The sequence below is a fragment of the Saccostrea echinata genome, unplaced genomic scaffold (assembly GCF_033153115.1).
Source record: "Saccostrea echinata isolate AGI-Se365-2 ecotype Australia unplaced genomic scaffold, CSIRO_AGI_Sech_v1 ptg000001l, whole genome shotgun sequence".
In the NCBI taxonomy this organism is placed as follows: domain Eukaryota; kingdom Metazoa; phylum Mollusca; class Bivalvia; order Ostreida; family Ostreidae; genus Saccostrea; species Saccostrea echinata.
Window position 1 is genome coordinate 48,226,057 of NW_026889750.1, and position 6,704 is coordinate 48,232,760.

The following is a 6,704-nucleotide window of genomic DNA, read 5'->3' on the forward strand; positions in this document are numbered from 1 at the left end:
TTACTTCCATTCATATGTCTACCCAATATATCAAAAGACACTCCAGAGTCTGTCAAATCTATTTCATATTTAGATCTTTTACCGACTAAAGATGATAATGGCCAACTAAACTTTCCATATTAATGAAGCATTATTCCAGCATAACCTGCATATGGTGTTTATACCGGTATCTCCCAACTGATTCGATACGCAAGAGCATGCTCTGAATATAAGAGGCAAGCTGTAAAGAAATAAGGGGAGGGTTTTGTCTGAAGTGTTTCATACCATTTGTTAGGTCATTGCTTACTACCTGATCAATACAATACATGGCATAAAAACTGTTGATTTAATAAACAAAACAAACAAAACAATCTCCAATAGATATACTGATATACAAGCATTTTTTCTCAATAACTCAATGGCAGCCTAAAGCCACCAAAGAAACTATCAGATATGAAATGTTTGAAGATAAGAGTTGAACTTTGATGCCTTGAGTTGAGTTTTGAGTTGCACGCCGATCTTATCAAAAGTACTACCATAAATGTAGTGAATATAGTGTAATTGATCGATTTTGTAATGCTTCCTATGACACAGATTGTTGCATAAAATTTTTCGGTATCTTGTTATAAAATATGACATTTCTGGATATTTGACGATAATAATTACTTACCCGTTATATATTGGCAACACTCAATACATATGATGGTCTGAGGGTGCCATTGAGTTATTGATAAAGCACATTAGTATTCAGATGTAATATATATTCATGTTATTAGATATACATATAATATGCATGATATATTAGTATTCAGGTGTACATGTAACATATATTCATGTTATTCAGTAGTCAGTGACATTATGTTATTGTTCTACAAAGGGGTTGATATAATGTATGTAAATACAATTTAAACCGGGAGGTCTACTACGTTAAGCCACGTGTTAATGTAATCGAGTTGACTTGTAATTCTGAAAAATGTAAACAAAAAACTGAGTTTTTCACCATGTCTCATGCCACAATAATCAGTCTGATATATAGATGAAATGTATCAATTGTAAGAGTATTAACTGTTTTATTATCTCGGGATGTTGAAGAAAAAATATGCAAACGGACGTTGAAGTATAATTTTATTTTCAGTAATATAAAACCAGTTCATGCAAATTATTTCCAAAATAATTGACAATTTAATGTTATGATTTATAACGAGGGGTGCCAAAGATTCACAACCAATTTTCAATTTCACAAATCGGCTTGTTGCTCTTTAGTTCCAGAACCCGCTGACGACCGTTGCAATCAGACTCAACCAGGATGGATCTCTTTAAACCTGTCCAGTTTTTATTATAATCCTCTTAGTAGCGTCAAAGATTGTTCTTTTGTTGACGAAAGTCAACTAACAATCCGGAAAGGAGACGGTAATGGAGTCGTCTTTTCTACTCATCATAATCCTTGTCAGTTGTAATGGATGATCCATTGATAGACAGAGAGCAAATACTCCATCAGACCTGTGTAATACCTTTGAAGTGCTGGAGGAGGAGCAGACGAGAGCAAATCATTCTTATTCTTCTGATGGAGAGTCTGTTTACAATAAATTTGTCCGCGTTTGATTCCATTGTCGGCCAAAATGCCGCATGGTCAATGGACCATTTAAAGAGAAGAGCAGGAACTGTTAGATGGTCGTCACTGTGGGAATGAAGCAAATTTGAGTTTTATTTTATTTCGTACATTCTAGTTTGGGGTGGTCTACCTATTGAAAACTCCTTCTGAGTTTTTATTTATCAGATTTATTGCTGTTTTCTTCGATTGAAAATCAAGGTTCTCTGCAGTTTATGCCCTTTATATTATCCTACAACGAGAATGTATTTGCTGTTGATTATCCAGCTAACATGACATCGTTTTTTGCAAAATTTTCTGTGGTAAAATGCACATTTCAATGATGTACCGGTGATACAGTAATTGTTCGATAAAAGTGTCATATGCTTCGGTGTTATCTGTCAACCCTCTGTGAGGGGAACTGTTTTTTACTCTACATGTTGCAACATGTCCAATCGTTGCATGAAATGGAAGATGGACGAGAGTAACAGGATGGCATTACTAGCACATTTATTTAAGCTAGTCTCAGGTGTATTCCGTTTTTAATTACCATTGATTATGAATACTTCAGCAAGTCACTGCTTACAAGTTTTCAACACGGGAGCAGATGTTGATTTATAATTTACAGTGTATATCGCGTTCATTGAACATTGATCGCTGCTATCAAATTTTACTGCACAGAGATACAGCTTTACGTGAGATATAGTAATGGTTGTCGTTGATATCGACATTGACAACAATGTGGGTTCGGGAGCTTAGAAATACTTCTAGCTTGAGGCTCTATACTTCTCAAAGACAGCCGAAAAAAGAGAAATTTTCCGGCTAGTAAAGGAGCGTGTACATATTTTAAATCCAGCGGGTCTTTATAAAAAAAAAAACGATCACTATGCTTATCAGACACAATAATCACTTAAGTATAATACAATTAAAACCCCATTTCTGTTATCATCCGATTTAAGTCAATTAATTAACAATTTCAATACAGAGTACGTTGAGGATTTGTGGTAAAGGTACCGATTGTAGCTTTGTTATTCGTGTGGAAATCCATATTGTTGCATGGATAAATCACTCCCCCCTATTGTTACATAATCCTATGCTTAAATATTAATTTCAATACATCCTATTTTACATGTGTATTGTAATTCACGATACGTGAATGCTAGTATTTTTGCATAAAAATGACTGATTTATTAATAGGGTCTGTAACTCTTGAAAATTAGAATACATATTTTTTCCCAACAGGTACGTCACTTACGTTGCGCAATTGTTTAGAGCATTACAATCTAAAGACTCGCAAAGGCAGGTTGTTATCATCTTACTTCGGGATCTATCGGAGGAGACCGTAAAAACCGACGTAGGTTGGTTGTTTGCTTTAAGTTCCCAGAGAATCTATTTTTTGGCACCTTCAATTGCCAGTGGAGGGCTGCACTCGGCACTTATCGCCATTGGCCAGGAAAGATTTTGCCAGGGCAGTCTCATCTGAAGAATCAGTCGCCATGTCCTGCAAAGGGATTCGAATTCACGACTTAAGAACTTTTTTTAGCGACACTTGAAAAATAAAATAACCCTGTAATTCCAATGTACTGAAAAAGATTAAAGAATAAAATAAACACACCTTAAAATTCCAATGTAAAAAAAAAATTCTTACAGAGTTATCATCTTATATACAACAATATAAAATATATAGGATTTATAACGGTACCATAGTAAATCAACTAGTGATCACTAAAGTATTCCAAAGTTTTCATAGAAAATCACTATAGTGTCACAGTGATCACTATAGTTAATCAAAGTTTTCAAAGTTATCACTATAGTAAATCAAAGTTTCCAAAGTTATCACTATAGTAAATCAAAGTGTCAAAGTGATAACTATAGTTAACAATAGTAAACTATAGTTATCTATAGTTAACAATAGTATTTTTGTAAGACTACACTACCTGAGGATGCTTCTTTATTTGCATGAATGATCATGGCTTTGCTATTCTTGAGAAGACGATATTTAGAAAGATTTTCCCTATACATTATTATGTATAAGTTTGATCCCTTATTATAGCCCCGCCCTAGCCCCAGTGGCCATGATTTGAACAAACATCAATCGACATACCTGAGAATATTATACATAAAATATATGTTAATTTGTCTAAATATTGCTTTGCTGTTCTTAGAAGATTTTTTAAAATATTTCCTATATATTGATTTCCAGTTTGATTTCCTTATGTAGCCCCACCATACCCCGGGGGTCATGATTTGCACAAAATTGAATGCACGATATAATAAAGCTTTCGTATAAATTTCATTTTTTCTGCCCCAGTTGGTTCTTGAGAAAAAGACTGCCATTAAATTTTCACTAATTCTTAAATATCTCCCTTTTAAAACGGGTGTGGCCCTTCATGTTAACAAACTTAAATCCCCTTCATCAAAGGATGCTTTTTAGCAAGTTGGGTTGAAATTGGAACAATGGTTCTTGAGAATAGGTCGAATAATGTAGAAGTTTACACAGACAGACACACTACAGACAAAATGTAACCAGAAAAGCTCACTTTAGCTTTCAGCTCAGGTGAGTTAAAACTAACCAAAACTGTATTTCCAATGTTAAAATGAAATAACCAAATCTATAATTCCAATTTAAAAAAAAACAAAACTTATTTATCCTTTAAATCCAATGAAAAAAAAGATATATTCCTATGTATAACTTTGACCCCCCCATTGTGTCCCCACCCCACACCCAGATATCAAGATTTGATCAAAGTTAAATCTACACTACCTGCGGATGTTTCCATATCAATTTGACTATGATTTGAACAAAATTGAATCTACACTACCTGAGTATGCTTCCATATCAATATGACTAAACATGACTTTGCTGATCTTGAGAAGATTTTAAAATTTTTTTTCTCTACAAATTCTTATGTAAAACTTTGATCCTCCATTGTGGAATACCCTACCAACGGGGGCCATGATTTGAACGAGTTTAAATCTGTACTACCTGATGTTTCTTCCATATCAATATGACTAATCATGGCATTTCTATTCTTGATAAGGAGGTTTGAAGATTTTTCCCTATATGTTCCTATGTAAGACTTTGATCCCAGTTGTGGGTCCACCCTACCCCGGGAATCATGAGTTGAAAAAAACTGAATCTACACTATGTAAAGAAAGTTTCATATAAGTTTCAAATTAATTGGCCCAGTGGTTCTTGAGAAGATTTTTAAATAATACAATTGTTTTTCACTATTTCTTAATAATCTCCTCTTGAAAGAGGGCGTGGTCCTTCATTTGAAAAAAAAGAATCCCCTTGCGCCAAGGATGCTCTTTGGCAAGTTTGGTTTAAATTAGCAAAGTGGTTTTGGAAAAAAAGTCAAAAATGTGAAAAGTTTACAGACGGACAGATATATAGACAGACGGACGGGGGACAAAATGTGATCAGAAACGTTCAACTGAGCTTTCAGCTCAGGTGAGCTAAAAGTAAAACAAACTAACTCTGTAAAACCAATGTAAAAAATTGACCACTTATTGTTGCTCTTTAAAATATGAATCTACAAAATAAATGTGGCCCAACTGCTCTTCAGAAGAATTTCATACCTGTAATTTTTTTTCCTGTGTATTTTATTTAAAATTTGATATTAATGGTCCATCTTATCCTCTGGGCTAGACTTGCATACACAGGAATGCTTATACATAACTAATTGTGACCCTACTGTTTTAACCCCCTCTCAATATCCCACTCCCTCAAAAAAAAAAAACCTTTTCGGACTCTAGTCGAGTTACAAGGACCATGACTTGAAAAAACGTAGATATGTACTGTAAGGAGTAAATCAGGTTTTTCTCCTTCTCTGTCCCAGCGGTTTTCAAGAAGAAGATATTTTAAGTGAATCCCATTCGAACAAAAGGGAATATTTTTTGCCAAATTGAAATTGATCATGTAGTTCTGTAGAACAAACAACGGATAATATTTCAGATCAGTTCACCTGAGCTTCGAGTTCAGGTGAGCTAATAGCTGAATAAGAAAATCTCTTAGTTTTGTCTTATTTTTATTATGTTAAGCTCTTTGGAAGAGAGTTTTGACGTTTGTGGCAGAAATTAAAAGTGAAATTCCATAATGTGAAATGCCGAAAAACACATTCCAAACCCGAGATTGGATATCACGAAAATAAAACATTACATAATTTATTGCGATCCCCTGAAAATCATTACTAAGTTACCAACACTGCCATATAATTTATTTTTACTCGACCCGATACCCAAATTTTCAGTGTTTACTATAAATAATACACAAGTCTGCATTCAAATCGCTGGATGCATCATGAAAGTCTCCCCGACTGATGAAAGGCAATCCAGTCCTGCATTATAACAGGTGTTGGAAAATCGGGATCGGGTTTCCATTTATTTCGAACACCTGTATGGGGCAGCAGACGAGCGTTACGTATCACTAAATTTACTGATTCCAGCCCGACTCCCGTGATGCGACTGATAGTTTCCCGGGGCCCTGCACACAGTGCACATTCGGTGTGCTATCATAATGACTCCATTGTTCGGTTAAAATTTCATACACTCCACCAAGTTGCTTCTGACTCAGAAGGCAAGTCTCACACACTTGATGTATCATTGTTTCAAACAACATGGTGTAGTGACCAAATAAGATCGTAGATAGTAGTTGGTTTTCATTAATGAAATAAGTTAGAAATGGTCGCTTTCATATTTATTTGGATAAACTGTTACGTGATATAATGCGCTTTACATCCAAAGGGGGCTTCAGAAATTCAAGATTTAAAACAGACCACAAGACCTTATGCAGAGCACGTTGTTTTCTGATATGTCTCGATACTCCATGCTTAGTGAAAGCATGTACTTTATCGTGTGATCCCTTTCAACAAACTTGGTTAAAAAAAGAAGCGCACTGCAATATCTTTCTTATTAGTAATAATTCATATTATAGGAAATAGGGAATCGGTATTAAGAATCTTTCATTTCAATACTGCAAGCACGGTACCCTTCCACATGATAACTTTGACGAGACGCGCCTCATCAAAAGACATCCTTGGCGATGTGGGTGCTACGTGAAGTTATCATTGGAAGAAACCTTAGATGGACAATCCTTTGGTTGACAGAATAGCCCAGTAAGTCATTAAAACCTCTT